Source organism: Cyprinus carpio, chromosome A18, assembly GCF_018340385.1.
Source record: "Cyprinus carpio isolate SPL01 chromosome A18, ASM1834038v1, whole genome shotgun sequence".
NCBI lineage: Eukaryota > Metazoa > Chordata > Actinopteri > Cypriniformes > Cyprinidae > Cyprinus > Cyprinus carpio.
In genome coordinates, this window is record NC_056589.1 from 17363956 (window position 1) to 17390864 (window position 26909).

General features: G+C 34.4%; 1 long non-coding RNA gene across 1 annotated transcript; it reads right to left on the reverse strand.

The window, feature by feature from the left end:
- Nucleotides 1–661: 661 nt before the first annotated feature.
- Nucleotides 662–18618, reverse strand: LOC122148582. Its single transcript, XR_006162474.1, has 3 exons — nucleotides 18252–18618; nucleotides 1903–1974; nucleotides 662–1792 (listed from the first exon to the last, which is right to left on the reverse strand). It is a non-coding gene; the product is annotated as an uncharacterized LOC122148582 (long non-coding RNA).
- Between the last annotated feature and the right edge of the window lie 8291 nt (nucleotides 18619–26909).

The following is a 26909-nucleotide window of genomic DNA, read 5'->3' on the forward strand; positions in this document are numbered from 1 at the left end:
CTCTGGCAATGTTCCAGTAAATGTCTAGAGTCATCTCAACAGAGCAGTGGAGGAGATGCTTTTTGTGTTTTAATCCAGGAAAACACCTTTAGTATAAATGCTTATTCTTTTGTTCATTCATTAAAGGAAAGTCAATGAGACTTAATTCATCTTAGCTTAATTTAAAACCATAATCACTACTTAAATACAAACACCTACATGGCCATACTACTATTCCAGGACTCTATGAAAGGAGAGAGAGAAAGAAAATGACAAACAATACAATGCAACTGATAATTAGTGGAAATAAAGATCAAAAACATGAAAGAAAAAAAAGAACAAAGAACAAAGAGCTGCCAAATATAAGCATTACTAATAAATAATATGCATGTCAAAATACTATTTAAGAATGTTTATTTTATATTCATTTTCAATGACAGACATTGATGACCACTGTAATGTTTTAATAATATCAAATTAACTTGCTTTTATAAGTAGCCTAGTTAATAGTGCAATTTTAGATTCATGGTAAGTAGGTTAAATGGATTAAACTGAAAACCTTTTATAAATAAATTGTTAGCAGTGTTACTTTGATTTACTTAAAAAGATCTTACTATTATTAACAATACATAGATACATATTGTATGGTGGGCTACATGTAAAAAAAAAAAAAAAAAAAAAAAAAAAAAAAAAAGGCTTTCCCAAGCACAAAACGGTCTGCTTGGAAAAAATATTTAGTTTAAAACATACTTTATGAATTACAGTACTGGATAGGTTAATACATGCACTAGCCAAATAGCCAGAGAGAACAAATAGCCAGAGAAAACAAAAAGCACATTTGACACTAATAATGCGATTTTAGATGTTACCCAAAGGGTGCAAAAATGTGAAATTCTAATGCATTTACATGAATAATTAAAAAAGACAAAAACAATGCTACAAACTAACTTAATAAATGAACTCCATGATGCATTATTCATACTTGTGATGGCTAAATTGTACTTTATTGTGGGTCACAGAGCTTAATTTTGAAAAACAACAACAGCTTTGTCCCCCTTGCTATTTTTACTCATTTTCTCCAGTGGTATTCTAACAGGCTCTAACACAGACCCTGTGATCTTGGTACAAAATCCAAATGAAGGGAGAAGTGAATAAAACTGCTGGGTCTCATTGTGCGAGCATCTACCATTTTCATTCCAAGAGTGCAGTAACTAAGCATCCTCCAAACCTCACAGAAAGCATCTGATTTGTGCCCTGCATCTCATTTCCACAGCCAACTCCTTGCTTTTGTCAATCAAACACACACATACACACACACACACACACACACACACACACACACACACACACAAAACTATAACACGCAATATTCAAATCAAGAAACAACTAATATTGACAAAGTACCTCCAGTGACACCACAAAAAGGCTCAATCAGGAAGAGCAGCAGTGACAGTTTTGTATGGGCGACAGCTGGTTTTGTTAGAGCTGACAGAGAACAAACCCAGTTGTGCTGGGTGCGTGTAAGAAAAGACCCCGGAGATGTCTGAATTTTGAAATGATGGAACACTTCTATGCTGTCAATTCAGCGTGGCCGGATGGATTTTCCCAACCCAGTAGTTCTCACGCTTAGTGCTGCATCACAAATAAACCTCCTATGGATTCCCAACTTCAGAGAGGAGGCCAAGGAGGGGTTATTGGGAGTGGGGGTTTGAGGGGAGGATTGGGTCACGGGTAAAAAGGCGTTTTATAGAGATGCTGATTTCTCATTCAGCCTAGTCTGAGGGGGTACGGAGGCCCAGGAAGGAATGCAAAGCTGTGGAAAGTGAAAGAGGGAGCACAAATGATCCAAGCTCTCTTGTAGAAGTTATAATGCATTATATATTTAAGTGCTGAGAAGCAACGTCCTACTGGGAATAGACTGACCTTTGAACCCTGCCTGTGAAAACAAGCAATCTTCTGCAAAAACACTCAGAGTTCAAGGTGGCTTCTTCTCACCTGCAGACAGACAGAAACAGAGAGTAAGAGAAGGGAGGAGTGTTTATCACAAGCCCTGCTCTTCTTTTGCATCCAGGCGAATATATACATGTATAAGTCCTGCTTGATAACGGTGAGATGTGGATTTGCAAGATTGAAATCTCTTTTATTCAGGAATACCATTGAAAAGGCACACAGGACTCCAGCCCTGCATTTTCCTTAAGCTTACTTACCTTTTTCGTTTTGTTCTGTGGTAGATCACGCCGTAGACATTACCAAGCATGAAGATGAGCGTGACAAAGAGCTGTCATCCATGATAACGATCGTAAACACAGAACCATCTGCTGTGAAACAGGTTTCAGCATAAACAAATGTGTTTCCTCCTTCCTTCATCCCTATTTAGCTTTGTGAACATTTTAAACATTCCAGTGAAAGTGAATAAATATATCTCTCTTCAACTTTTTGGTGGCAATTTAAGGTGGTTAGCCAAACATTTGATCAAATATGAATAGATTCATCAAACACAGTCTGTTCTCTGTCTCTCTGATGTATGTTGCCCACGGAAGTGGAGATTACTTTTGCTATATGGCAAATTCTAATTTGAATGGCTAATAGTATGCAACTTCCGGGAATGTATGTTTACAGTTTATTGATTTTGGCATATGTCAAACTTTGACAGTTAAGTGTCATCACATTCTTGATAGTTTTGTTTGACATAATAGCAAGTTACACTAACATTCAAGTTTTTGTGAAAATGAATTTTCATTTCATTTTTCAGGATTGTTTACTGTTACTTTTGGTCAATTTGATGCATCTTTGCTGAGTAAAAGTATTAATTACTTTAAAATTTAAAATACAAACATTTGAAGAAACGTTTATTGATTGATTGATTGATTGATTGATTGATTTACATAAGTTTGTTATTGTCTGTACGTGGTGCAAATGGTATCTACACAGTGCACACTAAATATATAGTATCTACCTTTTATGATACACTTTTGTAAATAGCTGCTGTTTTCTGTCATTGTGGTATAATGTATTTCAGATAGCTCCACCTCTAAATGGCACATAAAAAAAAAAAAAAGTATAATTTATGTCACCCAAGTGGTCTCTTGGGCGGATCTTGGCTAGATCAATGTGGACCAGATTTATGACGTTTAATCAAAGGCCCAGCTATATCTAAACACAGTTTCATTTGGATTTCCGTTTCCTTTGCCTCCACTCCTTCTATCACTGTCACTCTTGTCCTATTGCCAGTTTTTCCCCCACATATGGCTAGTTTCATCCTCAATCTTAATTTACTAAAAGTTCAAATTATGCATGGACACTGGTGGACTTACCAATTATTCACTTTTCCAGGTGACGTGACTGTTAAGCAGATGTTGAAAATGTGGAAAATAATCCACAGTGGGAAAAACAAACAAACAAAAAAATGGCCGTCAAACTGCACATGTGTAGTGTATGAGAGTGTTTGCACGTGCATGTGCATGTGTTTACCTCACCAAACCTCTGTTTATAGGGGCATCTGCAATGTTTCTGCTCACATTGTACTTCACAAAACCCAAAGACTTTGATTGGAGTTTATGCATCTTGGTTTCTGGATATTTTAAACATAATAGCATCTCAAATAGATAGTTCACCCAAAAAAGAAAAAGAAAATTCTGTGATAATTTTTCCCACTCCCAAACTTGTATGAGGTATGCATAACCTTTGCTGCTTTAGATTAACTGAGACTTGACATAGCACTTACATATTATTGCTCTTTTGGTGGTTTTGATTGATACTTTTTTCTTCATTTGTACGTCGGTTTGGATAAAAGCTTCTGCTAAATGACTTAATGTAAAAGTAAATGTGAATGTATAAGTCTCTTTCTGCTGATGATCACAAAAGAATATATTTTGCAGAATGTATGGGAAAAGAATGCGTGGAAAGTTAATGGCTACCATCAACTGTTAGGTTACCAACATTTTTCAAAATTTCTTTTTTTTTGTGTTTCTTATTTCCAGCAAATGACACCCGGAAACTTGTTTGAAAACAATCAGTATTTTTTTCTGTTTGCTGACATTAAAATGGTACATTTCAGCTTTAACTCTCTAATACTAGATTGATTCAGAAACTTATTTTGCCATCAATAACAAACAGTACACCATTTTTTAACCTGGGATTTGGAGAATGGAAGAGACAAGACACAAGAGAATGACTGGCAGCCATTTGAAATGTTTCCGTTTCCTTGGTTACAATGGGGTCAGTCCGAGCTGTACGTACAGCTTCACATTAAAGATTCTCTTTATTCTCTCTCCTTTCATGTGGCCACCCCCATGCTCCCTTCACCCCTTGTGCTTTTTTTTCACAGTGCCACATTTAGATGGCTGTCTAATAAAGGTTAGCACTTTTGTTCCGCCCTCTCTTTTCAAAGATCACCATGTCCATTTACCGAATCCATATGCTTCATTATCACCAAAGATCACAGTGAAAAAGATAGAAAGAAAGTGAACTTATAATGTGTTTCTAACTCAAATGCTTTTCAAATACTTGAGGCTGTACATCAGGGGAGCACTTACCATTTGATAAAGACAAAGTAACTGTTACTGTGGGACACTTAGATGGATTCAACCGTAACTTGTGGAAGAAGAAACCTGGGCTTTGGAAAACCTTAACAAGCAGATGTGCTTCTTATTTACAATGTGGCAGGCAGCGGTGTGCTTAGAGCTTTGTGTCTAGTCCGTTAATGTGTGAGAGTGGATGCGCAGTCACATACTTGATGGGACCGTTGGGGGGCAAAATGGTAGATTCACTGATGGGAGGGCAGAAGGGGCCTGCTCAAGCCAAAATAAATCAGCCTGCAAATTAGCTACTGGCTGATTTAGCTTTGATGTGGCATCCGTGCCTAAGAGCCCTCCGTACTGCAGCACCTGGGTCTAGAGAGTAACTGAGGGACTGTGGACTCGATCCAGAGCCAATCATCGACTAGGCCTTATTGTTCCCCATCTGACCTTCCCAACAATTCAGAGACGAGTAAAAGGAATTAAAATTGTAAGGAGAGGAGAGGGAGCTGAGATGCCAGAGAGCTCCTAATGAGCATGTTGAATGCAGCAGCGCTAGGCAACTACCAAGCCCAAAACACTAGAACGGAAGCAGGCCTCTAGTCCCGGCCTGTTACAATAGATCTCTAATTGGGCTCCCAATAGTGGTAGGCTAGGCTTATATCCAGCACTGTGTACACATGACCAGCCAAGTGAGAGAAACTATATTACACTTAGAGTCTTAGAATTGGAGAGAGCTCTTGTGCTTCCTCTGGACATTCCTACACAGAGTAGCAACAATTGGCCAGGAAGCAAATGTTTCATTCATTCGTTCGTTCATTCGTTTATAATTATCATTATATATAAGATGAAACTAAAGTATCTTCTAAAAAATAAGAAACCAGGACTAGTTGTCACACCTTTTACTCCAGTGAATATTTGCAGTCAATATCAACATACTGCCATGAACATTTTAGTGCTGTTGGCCTGAAAAAAAAGGATATAGTTCAATGAAAAACATGAAATTACTGCAACATTTTTAGAAAAATGTATACGTTTTACCAACAACAAAACAATCAGTCAAAAATCAAAAATGTAAAGGTAACAACTACTGTTCAAAAGTATAGGGTCAGTAAGTTTTTCTTTTTATTTTTTTCCCCCTTTTTTTAATACTTTTATTAAACAAGGCTCTATTAAGTTGATCACAAGTGACACTTAAGGCATTTATTATGTTATAAAAGATTTGTATTTCAAAAAATGCTTTTCCTTTGCACTTGTATTATTAAAGAATCTTGAAAAAAAGTATTACAGTTTCCACAAAATATTAAGTAGCACAGCTGTTTTCATAAATATTAAATGTTTCTTGAGCACCAAATCAGCATATTAGAATGATTTCTGAAGGATTGTGTGACACTGAACACTGGAGTAATGGCTGCTGAAAATTCATTGCAGGAATAAATTACATTTAAAAATATATAGAAAATAGAAAACAATCATTTGAAATTGTTATATTTTACAATATTACAGTTTTTACTGTATTTTGATCAAATAAATGCAGCATTGGTGAGAGATATTCAAAAACTTGTCTTGGCCTGACATTTATTAAATATATCCTGATTTGGTTTAAATCTGCCTTCCCTGTGTAAAAACTAACCCTGGTCTCCCCTGCTTATATTAAACAATTGATTTAGCAGAATGGTTGAGATTCACCCAGCTGAATCCAAATATCTGTCGTAGATGTCTGGCACTCTGATCTAACTGCTCATATAGATGTGTCTGTCTGTGTGTTATGCTGGATCCATTTAGTCGTAAGTCGTAAGTCTTGAGATCAGGTCTAGAGAAACATATGGTGTAGTGAGACAGGCTCCTGTCAGCAGCTTCTAGCACCTCTGTGTGGGGCAGGAGAGCTTATGTGCAGAATGGACCTCCTGTTTTTTTTCTGTGTGGTGTTAAAGCAGGGAGGTATTTGTTCAGGTCACAACAAATAGTGAATGATGTTTTGGAGTTTTTGTCTTTTGTGTGGCCTCAAGTTTAGGATGGACAGAAGTGTGTTTAGTGAAAGAAAGTTTTCAGTTTGTGGAAAACCACTGTGCCCATAAGAGAAGTTTGTTATGTTTCAGAATCTTCATATATTATAGTTTTTGATTTAGAAGACCTCCAAAAAAAAGACGCAAAAACCTATACACTTGAACAGGGGCGGATTTAGTGAATTGGGGGCCCCAGGCAAATACAGGAATGGGGCCCTATACATTTGCACACATTTACCTAGATCAACCCTCGAGGTCCTTTTTTTGTCGTGATGCTTGCTGCTGCACTATGGTGCCACATTGTTGTGTCCAATGTTTCTACATTTTTATGTACATGTTCTAATGGGATTCATTAATTTAAATTTATTCATTTAGCAGATACTTTTATTATTTCATGTTGTAGACCACGAAACAGAAATTGATTTACCGTTTTTTTTTTAGTTTTAACATAAAACAAAATAAATTGTAAAATGATAAACCTCACAACTGAAACTTTATATTTCTGGGATGAGTCAGAAGTATAAATTATTATATTATTTAAAAACAGATTTATGTGGGTGAATATTTGCATGGGTCTGAACAAAAACCTGCAGACTGGATTATTGAAAATGCACATTCATTCTCTGCCAGTAGGAGGTGCTTTTGGAGACAGAAATATAGTGGTTTCCCTGGTAACAGCTCTAAACAAAAACAGCTCAACTCATAAATGGTACTTTATCAGGGTAAAATGAAAATGTGAGTTACCAGCGTAAGCCTACATTTTATTTTAGTCATTTTAACTTGCTGTCAATTAATTAAAATATATAATCACGATTAATGGCATGATTGTCATGAGTTAATCGCACATTTTTATCTGTTCTAAATGTACCTTAAATTAATATTTCCCCATGGTTTCACAGACAAGGCTTAAGCTAGTCCCAGACTAAAATGCATGTTTGAGCTGTCTCAGCTGAAAATATCTTGCTCTGACATATCTTAAAACGTATTGTTCTGTGTCAAGATGCATACTGTAACACTTTCTTTTAAGGCATTTTTGTAAAATTTGCTTAAATATCTTAAAATCCTGGCTTAAGCTAAGCCCTGTTTGTGAAACCCGGGCCTTCAAGTTTTAATCTAATCAACATGGGCATGGACAAATAATGATCCTTTATGCAATAAATGTTTATTATTAGTGAAACCATAGTTAACAGAGCATGAACAGTAGACATGTTTCATAGGTCATAGATGTTTTTCAAAGAACTCTGTTCATGTCTATTAGGACACATGAAAAAAAAAAAAAAACAGAAATACTAGCTTCTTATTACTTCTCTTTCTTTGCACTGACACTTTACACACAAACATGTTTGCATTTTCGCACGACAGGGCAGCTCACTTCTGAACATGCAAAATGTACATTTATTATTTATTATTACATTTGTTTGCCCTCTCTGTGCCACATACTGTATTTTGATGCAGCAAAATTCTCAAAACTGTTTTCATTGATATATTTGACTGTTTGTTGTCAGACAACCGGATGAATATGAAATAGTGACTGAAACGCGACCCATTAAGACTAACCAGCTCTCCCTTCCGAGAAGTTAATCTGCAAAAAAAAATCCTGTTTTTTTTATCGTGCTGTCTCTCCCCCCTCTGATAAAAAAAATCAAATAGGCTACAGAATAGCTTGAAGACAATAGCTGTTGCTGTGATTTCAGCTATACTTATATGTAAAATTAGAGAAGCAACATGTCAGTGTTTTTTAACTGAAAGCGCAGCTCCTTTCAGCCGCGCGCTGAACGCAGAGAGAGAAGTGTGCGCGCGCGCGCTGGGAAAGAGGGACCTCGCGCTCGTGCGGCAGTCAGCTTTAGATGCATACAATTTTATTTCGCGACAAGCTGGATACACAAGAAGCACGTTCAACTCGGACGCGCAGACGATTGTCGTGCATAAACACCGTAAACAGCAACCGTTCGCGTGTCCGCGCTTAATGCGCACCTCCTATATGAAAAGCATTAGGGGGCCCTTGGCTTTTGGGGGCCCAAGGCAGTCGCCTACCTTTGCCTAATGGGTAAGTCCGCCCCTGCACTCGAATTAAAAAAAAAAAAAAAAAATGTATGACATGTAAACCTAAGGGAATGCAAATTAATTGTGGCACATTTTAGAAAGCCCTGAATAATGTCAGCCATATAAAAAGCAACAATAAAACAAACAAAAACAAACCACTTTTAACGCTGTTGCTTCTTTTGGAATAAAACAGCCTCTTGTCTGACTAAAATTACCAGCAAGTGTTATGTAAGAAAACTGTTGTCACACAGAAGGCATTGCATTGTTGTCACAAAACAGCAGCAGATGATCTTCACTACTTTGCAACAACTGCAAAAAAAAAAACAATGGGGCCAAATGAGCACGAGTCGTCAATGTCTGACTGTTAGACAGATGCTCCACTCAAGGGACCTTTCTGCAATCTTATGGAACCGTGGAAAGTTTAAGAGACTCACAGAAATTCAGTGTCTTTTTCAGCGGTCAGCCTGGCATGTAGAGAAAAAAAAGTGTTTATTGTTATTATTATAAGTAGTAGTAGTAGAATAAGTATGTTCATATATTAGAATCATAAATAATTAACTCTAATTATAAAAATTAAATTTTAATTATAATGTTTTAAATTATTGTAAAAATGTAATTGTATTGCTTCCCTCTGAAACATGTTGTGCATCAGGTTATACAGTGATTTCATTTGCAGTCTTTAATTTTAAGCTAGTCTGTATCACGATTATCATGCAGCAACAGTTATTTGTTTTAATTTTACATTCAATAATTATTAGCTTTTCATCAACTCATAAATTCCCTGCAGTTCTCTCAAAAACTCCCATTTGGAAAACCATGTTCAAAAAAAGTATTATTAAATATTATTATTATTATTATTATTATTATTAAATTTTATATTTAATAATAATATATATATATATATATATATATATATATATATATATATATATATATATATATATATATATATATATATATATTATCTTTTATTTTAGTATCTTGTTTTTAAAGGTGTTTAAATATTTCTACTGCCAAATAAAGACAATGAATGACTTTTTCTGCAGTTTATTGTTTTCCATTCACCATATGGCCATTTATGCAGAGTGCAATCTAAAATTAAATCCACTAACTGAAACCGTAAGACAGTTTTGTTCCTTTGAAATGCAAGTGAACCTTTCCATCATTTGCACATGCCAGTGCTGGAGCTATCATAACCAAACCTGTTGCTTGAGTTTGACTGCTGCTGTTGTTGAGTAATTGTGTTCTCATATGCATAAGGGAACAGGAACATGATGTGAGTTGGGGGCTGTAGAATGAGACGGTTGTTGAGGTGTGAGGAGTATGTGGAGGTGTGAACAGGTGTCTGGGTTCACTGGAGTGTAGGAATGGAAGCTCCTCCAGGTGCACAGCTGCAGGGAGGGGCACCCCTGACACACAGACACATATATATCCTTGGGGGAAGTGTGTTTATGCAAGCATGTAACTGTGTGTGGGTGGGTGGGCAGGTGTTTTGGTCTTATTTTCTGGAAAAAAAAAATGTCTTAATAATTATTTCGAAAGCAAAACTGTATAATGCAACATCTTTTATTTAAAAAAATTCTCTAAAATCTAACATTTCATTGGATAATAAAAATTTAAAATTGGGGGAAATATCATTATGAAATAAATGTTTTTCTCTAATACACATTGGCCACAATTAATAGCCCCCTTTTATTTTATTTTATTTTGTTAGATTTTTCAATACTTTTTGAAACCTTTATTTGCCAGTTTAACAGCTCTAAATTTTCTCCTATAGTGCCTGATGAGGTTAGAGAACACCTGGAAAGAGATCAGAGACCATTCCTTCATCCAGAATCTCTCCAGACCCTTCAGATTCCCAGCTGCATGTTGGTGCTTCTTCTCTTCAGTTCACCACACTCATTTTCTGTAGGGTTCAGGTCAGAGGACTGGAATGGCTATAGCAGAAGCTTGGTTTTGTTCTCAGTGACCCATTTTTGTGTTGTTTTTGAGGTTTGTGTTTGGATTATTGTCCGGTTGGAAGATCCAAACGTGGCCCATTATAAGATTTCTAACGTATATATATATATTGATTTTTTTATCTGTTGGTATTTGATAGAATCCATGATGCCATGTATCTAAACAAGATGCTCAGGACCTCCAGCAGAAATATAGGCCCACAACATCAAAAATACAGCAGTATATCTCATTGTACACATGGGGCATTTTTATGTGTTCACCAAACCCATCTTGAGTGTTTGCTGCTAAAAAGCTATTTTTTTTTAGTTTCATCTGATCATAGAAGCCAGTCCCGTTTGAAGTTCCAGTCGTGTCTGATAACTGAATATGCTGGAGTTTGTTTTTGGATGAGCGAGGAGAATTTTTCTTGAAACCCTCCCAAACAACATGAAGTGATGTAGGTGCTGTTTGACAATTTATTTATTTTATTTGTTAGATTTTCTGACCCTAAGACTATTTTCTGCAGTTTTCCGGTTGTGGTCCTTGTAGAGTCTTTAGCCACTCAAACTCTCATTTTCACTGTGCATTAGGATGATATAGACACACATCCTCTTCCAGGCAGTTTTGTAACATTTTCTGTTGGTTGGAAATTCTTAATTATTGCCCTGATGGTGTAAATGGGAATTTTCACTGCTCTAGCTCTTTTCTTAAAGCCACTTCACCAATTTGTGAAGCTCAATAATCTTTTGCTGCACATCAGAAATATATTCTTTGGTTTTTCTCATTGTGATGGATGATTAAGGGGATTTGGGCTTTGTTTTCCCCCCTATTTATATTTCTGTGAAACAGGAAGCCAGAGTTGGATGATTTCATATTCATAATCACCCTGGAGTACTTAAAATTGTGAATATGAATGGGAATATACTTCAGAGATATTTTACTCATAAGAATTTCTAGGGATGCCAATAATTGTGTCCAACGTGTATTTGAGAAAAAACATTTATTTCATAATGATATTTCCCCCCATTTTAAATTCTTATTATCTATTGAAAGGTTAGATTTTTGTGATTTTTTTAAATAAAAGATCAAAAGGATTAACAATACAGATTAATTTTCACAGCCGCCTTTGATCATATTTACCAATGGTGCCGATATTTTTGGCCATGACTGTATATGTATCAAAAGCCGAAACCTTTAAAATATTTACTTAAAGTACGCTCTGAGATTTTCAATATTTTTCAAGATATTTTAAGAATTTAAAGACATTTGCATGTTCACAGTTTTCTTATGTCATAATAATAATAATAATATATACACAGCACACACACACACACACACACACACACACACACACACACACACACACACACACACACACACACACACACACACGCTGTAAAAATAAATAAAATAAATCAACAGCTGAATAGCAAATAATTTTCAGTAGTAGTAGTAGTAGAAGAATTTTTATTTTTATTTTTATTTTTTTAATCTCTTTCAGGAACTATATCTTGAATTAAGTTGATTGTTAATTGAGTATTTGTTGTTTAAACTGTAATATTTTTTTTGTAGTGTATGCATGTGTGAATGCTGGCAGAAAAACAGTGTGAGACAGAGGCGGTTGTATTTGTCTGGTGTGAATATTTGACCTTTTCCCAGTACTGTTCCAATGACTTCATAATTAAACTGCGAGTCATTTGCAAACTGGCCGTTCATCTGTTTTATTGGAAGGCTGATGCAAATGGCAAGCATGGCTTTTTTCTCACAACACTGGCCTCATCCATCATAATTTGGGATGGGTTAGGATTAAACAAGCACTCTCATTTATAAACACTCACGACCTTCCAGTTGCTGTAAGACAATGCGCCAACAGCAAAGGTCAGAACTGCACTCACATGCACACATACTGACCTTATAGACCAAAGCTGCTAGCAGCAAGCGGTTTAAAGGAATTGGTCACCCAAAAATGAAACGTCTCATTATTTACTCCATACTATCATTATTAACATAAAAAAGTCACTATTCAGTCATAAATCAAAATATTCATACTGTAAAAAATGAATTTACAAAGTTGTAAATAAAACAAAGATAATTGGAGTAGGTTTTACATGAAAATAAAAGTCTTTGTACTTAACAAATATCCTGTAATTCAATGTTCTTAACAAATGTCCTGTAATTCAATGTTCTTAACAAATGTCCTGTAATTCAATGTTCTTAACAAATGTCCTGTAATTCAATGTTCTTAACAAATGTCCTGTAATTCAATGTGTTGCTGTTTCTTTGTGATTATTTGTGAATTTTACTAGCAATTTCTGAGTGAATTTTTTTTTTAAATAAATCCTGCACCTAATTTTTGGACCTATGAGACATGTTTATTATGACATTTGGACACAAAACGTGAAAGCAAACGATAATTTATGATATCTAACCTGTGCATTTGCTTTAATTATTTAATTTGGAAGTGAATAATAGCTTCAGTTTCATTCTATTCATCACACAAATCTATAATATCAAAATATTATGTCACATGGACTACTTTTATGGTGCTTTTATAGTGTTGGCTTTGGGTTTGGAACTACATGATCTGAAGTAAAAAAGTACAAAACCCGTGAAAATTTATCAAAATATTTTATTTTGTGTTCCAGAGGAGAAAGAAAGTGATATGGGTTTGGAACTACATGATCTGAAGTAAATAAGGACAAAATTATCCTAAAACTCAAGGCACAGATGTCCAGTGGTCTGACATTACAGACAATCTTCAAAGTTAATGATCCTGTAACTCCAGCAAGTAAATGTGACTACTTATATGCTCTTTTCACTAACATTCCTTCCCTTATGTCAATGTAAACTTCAGGCACTGAGCCAGACACACACCCTAACCTCTGGCTGTCCTTGAGACTGCGCACATGCATTCATCATTCTTTCATCCAATGAATTTTAACAACATTTTTCTTCTTTTCTTTCTATTTCCATCCCCCACGCCTGTGGTCTCTCTTGCTGCATTCTGAAGCTGCTGGATTTATCTCATTATTATCTTTCAGAACTCCAATTACTGTATGTCCCGTGGAGAAACAAAGCCTCAGCACACCGTCAGAAGAATTGAAAAGTACAGTGCATGACAATATCCTCCGGATTGCTTGGAGAACATTGTCTGCTGCCGGCTCAGCAAAATTAGTTCTCTGACAAATGAGTATAAGACGGCAAAGCTTCAGGGCTGCTTCTAGCTCAGAGGGATGGGAGACAGAATAACGTACTAAAGACCCTTAAAGGGACAGTTCACGCAAAAATGAAAGGTCTGTCATTATTTAACCACCCTCATGCTGTTCCAAACTTTTAGAAAACTTACTTTCTTCCATGAAACACAAAAAGTAAATACCCTTATCCCAAAGAAGAATCATAAAAGTGATCCATACAACATGTGAACTATATTTCAAGTCTTCTAAAGCCATACTATAGATTTGTGTGAAGAAAAGATACTTCAAATGAAAAAAGCAGGATCCACTACTAAACCTATATAGGAGAGATTAACTTATAAATTTAATGTTTTCAAAACGTTTGATTATCCTGATGATCCATTTGTGTTTTTTGTACAATAAAAATCTATAAAAACATTGATTAGGTTTATAAGTGAGTGCGGATTAAAAAAAATTCATGGAGAACAGATAAAAATGTAAGTCTTTTTATCTGGCACAGTCGTTCATGAGTGAAATGTGAAATGCTTATTTTTTTGTGGAGAAAAAAAAAGTGGGAGAACAGATAAAAAATGTAAGACAAAAAAACTTTTAGAAAGGAAAAAAAAAAGAAACGATCATAACTGGCCAAAAAAAAAAACATTCAACGCGCAAAAAGAAAACGTTCATTGATATCTGGAAATGTGACAAATGCTTATTTGTAAGGATTTTTTTTTTTTTTTTTTTTAGTCAAGCAGTTCACAGTTCAATTCACAAGCAATTTAAATGATTCAATCACAAATTTGAACTCAGAAAAGATTAGCAATGCATACTATGTATATAATACTAGACGTGTATATATTATATTATATATATATATAGATATATATATATATTTATATATATATATATATATATATATATATGGTTTTATATATATATAGTATATAGTTATGGAAGATTTTGAGTCATGTGGAACACTTTTATGATATTTTATAGTGATTTTGCTTTCTTTTTTGAAGCTTAAAACTCCCCTTTTTCTAATATTCATTCCTTATAATGAGAAAGAGTCACACTCTCAAAATAAAATGGCTGTCACTGGGGTGGTACCCTTTTAAAATGAACTAATATGTACTCTTAAAGTAATAATATGTACCTTCAAGGTAAAGGGTGCTTCTTCAGTGACAGCTTTTGTACAATTATTATTATTATTATTATTATTATTATTATTATTATTATTAGAATTATTATCTATATGTATTTCATTATTATTATTATTTTTAGAATGCATTACCTTTCTTATATTTTGTGTTTCAAACAATATATATATATATATATAAACTGTCTGTGATTCACATCAAACCATAATTTGCAATCAATGTATGCCAACCACACCATCTCTCTGACCTGCTGACAAGTCCTAATCACTCTTTAATAGCAACAAGCAAGGACCGATATTTCCAGCACTTTAAAGTAACAGAGGGCTGTAGAACAGGGTAATGAACAAATGAAAATGAAAAATACCATTAGCCCAGGTCAAAAGAGTGACCAGTCTTTGAATTAAAGGTTATATGCAAATCAGCATTCAGGCAGAAAGATAATATGACGCCCTACATTGCACATTTCAAGAATGTCAGAATCTATTAGAAATGGGAAGCTAATTACCACAGACTCTGGGGTTGATTAAAAGAAATCACTAAGCAGCAGCATAGCTCATTATGCTAATGATCACTCATTTAGAGGTGTCATGGTTTGCAGCTCTTAAGAGGATTTTGGGAAGTGTGCTCCAGTCTAATGTCATGTGAGTTCAGTTTGGAGGATTATCATGGCAGTGTTTCCAAGATGATGTATATTAATGATGCTGATCCTCTTCCCAAACTGTTTTTCTCCAGAATCCAGATTTATTTTAAATAAATAAATAAATAAATGAAGTGTATTTCCTTTAGATATAATTAATTTAAAAAATAAATATAATTAAACTGGAAAACAAATAAGAAAAAAGAAAAAAATATATAAATAAGAAAATAATAATAAAAAATAAGCTAAAATATAAATATTATTAAAATAAACATTAACAAAGTATATTCATATATCCATATAATATGCAAAAGTAAGGAATGTGCTATTATAAATGCATACATTTTGCAAATGGTTTCAGTAATTCAGCCATAACAATAATATCGCTTGTTGCATTTTATTATATGCATTTGTCTTTTTCTGCTGTCTGTAACCTTGTCAGTGTTGACCCACCAGTTGAGGTCCACTGAGGTAGAAAACTTGGTCCTACTCAGTTGTTTAGAATGCCGTGTTAAAATTGTGTTTACAATATTCATTTGTTGTTATGAAGGCAATAAATTATCCTTCGAATAAAAAAACCCAAACTTTTCATCATAGTATTCTTGTTTATTTTACGATCATGCATCACCACATGCAGCATGAATGGTGCTGGAAAGGATCTTTCATTGTCATGGAAACATTCTGACATGATCTTACAGGATGAACTGCCAGAGCATTTGTCATTAAGCGAGCTAAATTAGCCTTGAAATATTCCGGCACAAATGAAGCCGATCATCTGCGACTTTGACACTTCCACAAAAAGAAAGATAGAAAGAAATCAGCACTATTAAAGTTTCGCTTAAAAGCATTACAAATCACACAAAAGGGAAAAGTAAAAGATGGCCCAATCTACGATCCAGTTGGTTTTCAAACAGAAGTACAAAGGCATACTGTACGTAATGCATTTAGTGCTAAAACTTATATGGAATGTGTTTATGTATTCAAATGCATCATCCAGTAAGAATGTAAAGATGAGCTTATTACATTTGAAATGACATTCTGCTGTCCTTAAAGACACAGTGCTTCATTTTTGTCACCTACAGTAGTTTACTAAACTAATCACAGGTGCCTGATCTGTTTTATGATACAAATAACTACTATTCTACTACTATACTACTGTTCAGAAGTTTGGGGTCAGTATTTTTTTTACCAAATCAGAATGATTTTAAGGATCATGTTACACTGAAAACTAGAGTATTGGCTGCTGACAGTTCAGCTTTGGAATATATTTAAAAACCAAGCACAACAGAGGTAAAATTAGGAGCTAAGGAGGTGTCTTTAATTACTCAGTACAGACCAGGGTTCTCAAGTTATTAGCAGAAATAAAGTTGTTATAGAAATAGAGTTTGAGATAAAGACTCCAAATTCGCTATGGTTAATATTGAGACTGTCCTCTATCTGTGTGCCAAATTTCTTAACTTTACTGCAAGTGGTACTGTATAGGCTGCCATATACGTCCAGAGCAGAAGAAGAAGAAGAAGCGTAATAATAATAATACAAAATAATAATAATAAATAACGGATACAATAGGTGCCTAAGCACCTTTGGTGATTGGCCTCTAATAATAATTATATATATATATATATATATATATATATATATATATATATATATATATATATATATATATATATATATATATATATATATATATATTCAGATATTAAAACAAAATCAAAACAGACAGCATGACTGTTTATGATCAAATAAATTTAGCCTTGATGAACATAAGGCTCTTTATTCAAACACATAAAAATCTATCTGGTAATATTCAATGTAGTATATAGTAATAGATATATAATACTCTATATCTTTATGGTAGTATATCTATAAAATCTGATAATATTCAGTAAACTGAATTCATCTTTGTTTTTAAATTTTAGGTTAAACATTTCTGATTGAAATGAGAAGAGATAATCTTGGACATGAAACTAATTACCGTTATTTTAAGGTTATTCGTAATTATAAAAAATATTTGCCTTAACTAGTTAATTTAATGCTGAACTAAGGCTGAACTAAATAGTCCTATGGAAGCAAATGCATTTTTATTAACATTGCATGCAATCGCTCAATTAATATCTTCACACATAATAATTGTAACATAATCTGAAAATGATGTTTAAAATTAAACGGTTTTAGATTGAGTAGAGTCAACTTCCCCAACGTTTTTTCGTCTACTGTTATATCTTTCATTTTTCCACATTAAGAAATACCTCATATTTCAGGAGATATATTATTTAAACAATGGGGTAACATGCAGTGAAGTAAGCATATAGAGAATTAAATATGACACTTTTAGAGCCCTGAAGGAGGTAAACAGAGAGTAAGTCCCCTACACAAGGATACAATCAGTTAGCTATCAGCACTCCGGAATACACATTGTATGCACTTCACACTCACTGTTTACACTGGTTGGTAAATAATGAATGAAAAATAGCAAAGCTTTCCCCTTCATTTGATAATGCAAATAAATACTGTTTGTCAGGGATATTCCAGTTCCATATGAAACTACACGGATGTGTTCACATGCCATGGCCCCACAAACATTTATACTGTATGCGTATGCACACATGCGCACTACAATGATCAAGAACAAACACGGACTTACATAAATAAAACAAATATTTTCTGTGTATTTCAACCACATTCAATATTTAGATATTCACTTCCTGTGTATGGATTCCACAATGACACCAGAACAGAGGACTTTAAGTTTTTCAACCCTGTAGGGGTTAATCCACTGACTGAAAAGAATCACTTACCACTCTGCTTCCTCTGCCTTTTAGGATGCCCCTCGGTAATCCCATAATACCATGCCTTTCAACATGAGTCCTGTACTGTGTGCTATCTCAAAGAAAGGGATGAGGGAGGGGAAGAGAAAGCAAAACATATCTTGAAGAGGTAGTGTGTTGGGCAATTTGAAATGCATACCCCCACTATATTTGTTCATTCCACAAGACTGGAGCAATTTCCCTTCCAGGCCACTGTGGAGTGGATTTCTCAACCACATATTGTTTCTTAACACACTGAGTTGGACTCTATGCATACAGAAAAAGAATGGCAAATTATTACCCACAGATAACAACATAAAGCACTGTATCATTCAGTTAGGAAATCTATTATCTTGTTTACCCATGCAATCCATCAAGTTACTTTAGAAGACAGAGAAAAAAATGTCAAATAATAATTTTCTCTGTGAGATTGCTTTTATGACCAGCACCAATTTAGATTAATATAATTAAATGTAATTGTCTGATAACCACAACATAATAAGCACTAAAATGCACAATTAATAGTTTTATATTAATATTATGAATAACAGCAAGTAAATATTAATAGTGCATATTATACATATATATTTTTTACAATCACAAATTAATTATTTATTTCCTTTGTTTTGTGTCATTTTTAAACTAAACATTTTTCACTGTAGAATGAATTGAAAGCCCTGCATCTAGTAAAAAATCTAATTCACACACACACACACACACACACACACACACACACACACACACACACACACACACACACACACACACACACACACACAAAAGTCCTAATATTACCTAATTAATATTGATGCTGAACTCAAAAATATAAATACGTTTTACATCACTGTCACTGTTTGGATGTAGTAAAACACCCACAGATGTAACAGGAAACATCTGGGTAATGATTGCTTTTTCTTCTGTCACTGGCCGTAATTCTATTCTTGAAATCTGGATTAGGCATAAAATAATGTCCTCAGAATCATTCATACATGTGAAAATGTGAGAATTGAACGAATAGTTGTACTGGCTCAGAGAAATATGAATCATATCTTTATGTCAGTTTTTATATAAAGTGAGGAAGAATTTTTTAACCTACAAATGGTTTTCAGAAGCAAAATTGCTAAGAAAGTGCGACATGCTACAGCAAAACTACTTTTGCAATCATCACCATAAAATTAGTAAGAAACAAGTATTGGATATGGTTCAGCAAATATGATGCAAGGCAGGGGTCAAATATCAGTAATTTAAAGAACCCATATCTAGGACCATATCTATGCATAAACCCAAATCTATGAACACCCTCTATGAATACCTAAAAACAATATGAAAGGTGAGAGGGCCTAAATGATCCGCCACATCTGTGTGGCCCCCCAGAATGCAGTAGATCCCCTTCATCTTTCTGAGTGCCCTAGAGGCAGGGCAGGCAGCCCCAGCTGCAGTCATGACTGTTCTGAAGGCCCATGTGAAGGCCAGTATTGTCCATTCATAGGGTTCACTGTGTGAGAGGTCACAGCAGAGGGAGAAGGGGGCAAAGACGGCAGGAAATGGAGGTGGTTTAGCCCTGTGGGCTTATAAAGGCTGCTATTAACAGAATAAACAGGCAAAAGTGGCTCACAGTTTTGTCTGTTGCTGCCCGTTAAATATTCTCACATTGTGGCTATGTGGAGAGAGAAAGGGAGAGTTGTATTTATGTCACTCGGTCATTTCCCCACCTACAAACTCCCGTTCGTAGCTTCCCACCATATATTTAAGGGCAGTTAAGATACCCGACAGGGCTGGGTCTGGGGAGCGCTTCGCAGATGTGCAGATAAATCTTCATTTTTCAGCCAGTTAAGCAAGCGTAGGCCGCCACCATGCTGGCTCTGGCCAAAGGCACCTTGCAGGAGCCAGATATCCTGCAGAACAAATTGGGGAACAAACAGGCACACAGGGTCAGTCGCACTGTCCTTTATCTACAAAGTTATGAGGCCCTATTGGGAGGACGCCACGACTCAACAATGGCCAATAACAGACATGTTACGTTAGTACCCCACTGGAGCTGTTAAAGACCACTGTTCGTGAGAGACTGATGCGTTAGACAGTCTAAATCACACACAATCAAAGGTGTCTGGCTGGTGTCTGGCAATTTAAAATAACCATTTTCTATTTTAATATGCCTTAAAATATAATCAATTCTTCTGATGGCAAAGCTGAATTTTCAGCAGCCATTACTTCAGTCTTCAGTGTCACATGACCCTTCAGAAATTATTCTAATATGCTGATCTGGTACTTAAGAAACATTTCTTGAAAACAGTTGTGCTGCTTATTATTTTTGTGGAGATTGTGACTCATTTTTTTTTTTTTTTTCACTTTTTATTCCAGGATTTATTTAAAATGTATTTATTTTTTATAACAGTATGATCAGTCTAAAATATTCTTGCTGAATAAAATCATTAACTTAATAATAATAATAATAATAATAAAAACACTTAATAGCCCCAAATTTTCAAAGGTAGTACTAATTTGTTCCCTTATTTTAATTTAAACAAAAAGAAGGAACCAACTGGTACAACATGGCTATGATTTACAAAAATGAGGGAACAAGTTAATAAGTCATGGGAATTAATTTTTAATTCATGGCCACTATTTAACTAAAACAAGGCAAAGGTTAAAAAAAAAAAAAAAAAAAAAAAAAAAAAAAAAAAAAAAAAAAAAAAAAAAAACCTTGTGGAACCGAATTCTTATTTTGTGGCCATGATAAATACATTTTTGTCTGCATGTCTCGTGCGTGGCTCTGTAACTTTGAGAAACTGGTCAATGTTAAAGATTATTTAAGATTATCAAGAAACAAAGTAGTGATGGTTGTACAACTTCACTTTGTTAACAATAAACAAACACTATATTGAACAAAGATAGCTAGCTAGCTAGATGTGATTCTTTCTTATGGCTACATAGTGATTCTATCTAATTTAGCAATAATTCTAAATCGTTCTCATGCCATTATTTTGCTGTCATGTCACAATTCATATGATGTAATCATCAAAGAGTGACACTCTTTTCACAGAACTCTTCTAAGCACAGAGGAGCCCACCGCTTGTGAGGTCTGGTGGGCCAAACAAACACAGAGAGTTCTTCTAATCCTTCATCAAACTGCAGTGTGCTTTTTCATTATACTTCCTTACTGGAAAACCACATTTAAATACACTTAAAAGACTCAAAGGTAACTGAAAAGAACCAGGAAGGCCTCAGATATTAGGAAAGGCTATTCAATAGCATGGCCAGAAAACATCAGAGTAATTTGTTATTCTGACAAAACAATTTCAGGAGCATTTGTGAAGCTTTGAGTCTAATAAGCCAGTGAGCTACTGCTAGCAGATCATGTCTTGTCTAGACACGGCTGAACACAGTAATGTTACATGAGCCTAATACTTTACAAACGGTGTTGGTTCTATTAACAGTCATGTTAACCCATTTACAGAAAACATAGCTGTGTAATGCTGAGCCTCTAATGAGATTTACAATTAAGGCAGCGTGTTCAACAAAGATTCAACAATAATGGTGGGAACTCCACTTGAGAATGATTGCAAATGCCCAGGTCTGTGGACATAATACACCTAATTACTTCTTCGTAAGCAGGCTCTTTTCACAGACAAGCTAAAGCCACACAAAAAGAGAGCAAAATACTTAGGCACAGAGAATGTCAGACATGGGGGAAGTTTCAAGCACTTATAAAGCTTAACAAGATGCAGAAAGAAAGAAAGAAAGAAAAACAAATAAAGGAAGAAAGAATCTTTACCGAGAATGAAAAAAATGTATACATTTTGTTTCCTTTTTGGTTTGTATTGTTGCATTTTTTAATGTTTAATGCCAGAGAAGTGAAAACAAGTTAATGTGCAACAGAGACTAATAAGAACAAAGAGGCAAAAACATGGGAAAAGAAGTTCAATTCATTTTGTGCTCAAAGTACAAGCTTGACAGAAAGAAGATAAACCATAGAAATGTAAAAAAGAGAGACAATGAGAGTTGAAAAAAAGAGAGTAATTGGGTTTCTTAGAGGGGGTGTGTGACTGCTGACCAACTGACTCTTCAGTGCATCAGTGACTGGTAATAAATCAGAGGAATTATCAAGCCTCTCAGTATGTTTGTTCTGATCTAAAAAAGCCCCAGACAGTGATAATTACCACCCACACAGATACACTGAATGGCACAAACACAACACATTACATACACAACAGATCAATAAATAGTTTTAGTCATAGAAGTTCTGCAGGTTATTTCTCCTACATGGTTTATGTAATATGTACTTATATTATTGTTCAAAAGTTTGGGTTCAGTAAATTTATAATAATTCGATATTGAAAAAAAAAACATATATATATATATATATATATATATATTTTTACTGACATCTGATTCGATATATATATATATATATATATATATATATATATATATATATATATATATATATATATATATATATATTTTTTTTTTTTTTTATTTTTTACTGACATCTGATTCGATGAAGAATACAACCTTTCCATCGCTATAAAGGTTCTTTATAGTGGAAAAGGGCTCTGTAGATTAATAAAATATTCTTCACACAAGGAGAAAAGGTTCTTTAGGAAAATAAGAAATGTTTTTGAAAACCAATTCAGAATATTAGGATCATGTGACACTGAAGACTGGAGTAATAGCTGCTGAAAATTCACTTTGACATCACAGAAATAAATTATATTTTAAAATACATAAAAAATAGAAAACAAGTATTTTAAATTTAAATACTAGTTCACAATATTACTGTTCTTGTATTTTTGATCAAATAAATGCAGCCTTGTTGAGCAAAAAAGACAAACCTTAAAAAACCTTACCAAACCCAAACTTCTGTACAGTAGTGTATGGAATCTTATGCATATGTAAAATGCTTGAATGCAATCTTTTAAAATCAGACTACTAGTGTGAAGAAGGATTGAATTTAGGTATATTTTAAGAATCTGGATTTTAACACACCACACTTTGTTCTTGGCAGTAAAGACTTAACATGTAACGTTTAGTAAATAATCTCATCGAAATCCTGTTAAAAGCAGCTGTTCTGCTCCACAAGTTGCCTTGAAAATTTCAAACTGGCACAAAAAGAGTGAAGCAGAGCAAATCACAGGCTGCTGCCACAGCTGCGCACCATCACATACAGCACAACCTGAGAGAACCCAGGCAGCTACCACGGTGATTTGTTGACATGTCTTGCACGCAGGAGCGAAAATCACATCAACTATTTTCACATATCCACACAAATACACACAGCCCTCGATGTCACCGCACTTTTTTTATTCCTCTGAGAGAAAGCCCTGTTATTAGGATAGGCTAGGCATAGGAATGGCTACAGTAAATGGAGTCTGATCGGCTGTCAGGCAACATTACTGTCACAGCACAGGGGAAAGGTTGTCATACAGTAATCTGCCAATGTGATGTTTTCACATGTCTTTGTAAAGGGCTTATGCACCTGCATATAATTACCATGGATAATTATGATTGGCTGGACAAAAGGCTATGCAATTTCACAACATCATATCCCCAAAGGTGATTTACATTACAGTGCATAACACTGCAATCACAGGGTGCTCATTTTGTAAGTGTAAGAGTGTTTCAAGAGATATTCTCTAGCAAACTGTTGCATTTTGCTGAAATAATGAAATATCAATCAAATGGACTACATTCAAAAAAAAAAATGCCATCCATTCCCTCCACATACACAAAAAAAAAATGATATTCATAATCCCCAGCAGATTATGTCTGCACAAGGAATGCATAACCACCACAGGTCTATCATCTTTACATTACTCATGTGCAGACAGAATCCCACTAACACTTAAAAAAACCCTAATAATAACCCTATAAATTATTATGCACAATTACAGTACATAACTCCCACTAACCCTTAACCAAACCCTAATACTAACCCTATAATAAGTACATGTTGTTAATTAATGTCACCCAGCACTTAAATTTAAAATGGCTGTAACAGGGACAACGTAAAATAATGTGTAATCTATATATATCATATGTAATCTATATGTGATATCATTCAAATATAACATACACTGTACTCTTAGAATCAGCTAATATATTAACATGTTGGCAAAGAATATATATGTATATGTATATGTGTGTGTGTGTGTGTGTGTGTTTGTTAATAGGATTAAATTAAATATATAATAATAAATATATGAACACATTAAAAATATCACTTTTAAGGAACTCTTCAAGGACAAATTAAAATCATGTTTAATTTCATATAAATAGAAAAACAAAGCAGCATCAGAGCTGCATCTGAAACTAGAGACTGGCCAATAAAACACCTTAATATGCAAAACGGTACAAGATTAAACATTAGGAAGATCATAAAGTTAAGCGACAGGGTGGTAATGACTTCATTTAGAGTATATAGAGATTGAATATCTATCAGTGCCACCTAATTGAAATCCAGCCAGTTGTGTCATGAAAGTCTTCCTTAATAAAAAATTTGTTCTCATAGATCTATCTAGAAAGTTTGTGGTATCAACAAAGACTGTGGTATCAACTATTTCTCAAGGGCAATTAAAAAGATCAATTCCACTGGTACAGAACTGTTCTTTCTCATTAAATTAAAGTTAATGCCAACATAATGTGTTACAACACCTTTTATTTAGTGCACCATTGATTTTAGCAGCTCAGTGAAGGATTCATTAGGCTTGTGTTCGACTGATATCTACCGCTACAGAGGGCCTCAGTAGCACCTGGCTCCTAGAACAGTCCCTGGCACATCGACAGTTGAAACCTAACACTGGCGAGCTGCACTGTGAATAGGCTTTCAGCTGTGTGCTTCTCTCACTGCAGGTCTTTCAATCTTAACGGTGCTAGGCGAATAGAAAATGTGTGTCAAAACAGACAAAGGGCCAGGTGTCTTTCTGTGCTTAGACTTGACAATATTTTGGGTTAGTTATTAATTTAAAATTCTTCTTACGCTGTTGCACTGTTCAAATGTTGTCATAGATTAAAGGAATAGTTTAAAGAAAATGTACTTAACCTCAGGCCATCCAAGATGTAGATGAGTTTGTTTCTTCATCTAAACAAATTTGGAGAAATTTTGCATTTCATCACCTGCTCAGCAATGAATCCTCTGCAGTGAATGGGTGCCGTCAGAATGAGAGTTCAAACATCTGCATCATAATAATCCACATGACTTCATCATTAAGACATCTTTAACTTCAAACCATTGCTTCAAGCTAGAATATCCATATTATTTCTGCAAGTGAAAAAATTGTGACCTGAATCAGGAGAGATATATGCACAGATCAAGCACTGTTTACAAGCGAAAACAGTCCAAAACAAATATGCACTGTGGATTTTGATGTTGCAGGACAACAGGGGATGGACTTTTTCACTGGAGAAAGTGGTATTAGGGATTACCGTCTTGTATTTTGTATTAAATTGTGAAGTTAAAAATGCCTTATGATGGATTTGTTTCTTATAAACTCTTCTTATACATTCTTACAAACATTTTTCACTTCATTAGACATTAAATGAATCTTTTCCAATAAGAGACAAACTCATCTACTTTTGGATGGCCTGAGGGCGAGTACATTTTCAGCAGATTTGAAATTTCCCTTTTTAAACTACGTACAAAAAAGAAAAAATAAAAACATATTTAATTTATAGATTTATAAATTAATCATTAAATATAAATCATAATTCCTTAACAAGATCATCAAATGCACTTCCATATTTTCTTTCAATGAAAGAGCATAACACAGAATTATTATACATGAAATAAAGCCTAAATGAATAATAGATTGATGATGGAAACGCTTCTGTGAACCCTGTAATGAGATGCAAGCAATTCTGGCATATCCCTTTAGTGGAAAGACACCCTGGTGACAAACCCAAATCTGAATCTGACAGAGGATTCTCATGTACACCTCTCACCCACCTATCCTTGAAAACTATCCAACCTGCACAGCACAGCAGACATCTGTATGTATGTTCACAGAGAGAAAAAAATACATCAAGTAGCTAAAAATGTATATTGTTATTTTCTAATAATAGAAAAAAAAAAAAAAAAAAAAGGGAAATTGAGCTACCGGATTTCCAAACTAGCTCTTTGGAAAATAATTTCTATAATACATGGTTTACAAAGTGATAATGAGCATCCACAAATGCTTCATACTGAATATCTATGTTCAGAGCAAAAATAATACAGAGCCCGGCTGTGTGTAAACACCCTGGAGACACTTTGCTGCATAATGCAAGAAAATTAGATTAGCAATCAACTTATGAGGGAAAAACAACTACCATCAAATTGAGTTTGATTGGATGTGTTTGGCTGAAACATGATATTGTGAATAACAATAATCTTTGCTTATTTCAAGAATGAAAAAAAAAAAAAAAAAAAAAAAACAGAGAACCATCAGAGAAGAGGAAAATGATACAGATGATTCCACTTCACGAACAAACTACATAAATTATGTATTAGACAGAGATGTAGTTACAGTCAGAATTTCTTATTAATTGAACTTTAAAAATTTGTTTTCCTAACATTAATAGGCAAGAAAAAAATATAAGTACAGTACAAACATAGTATATTTATGTAATCGGACATTTAGATTACTGTAGTTAATTCAGCATTTGATTTCT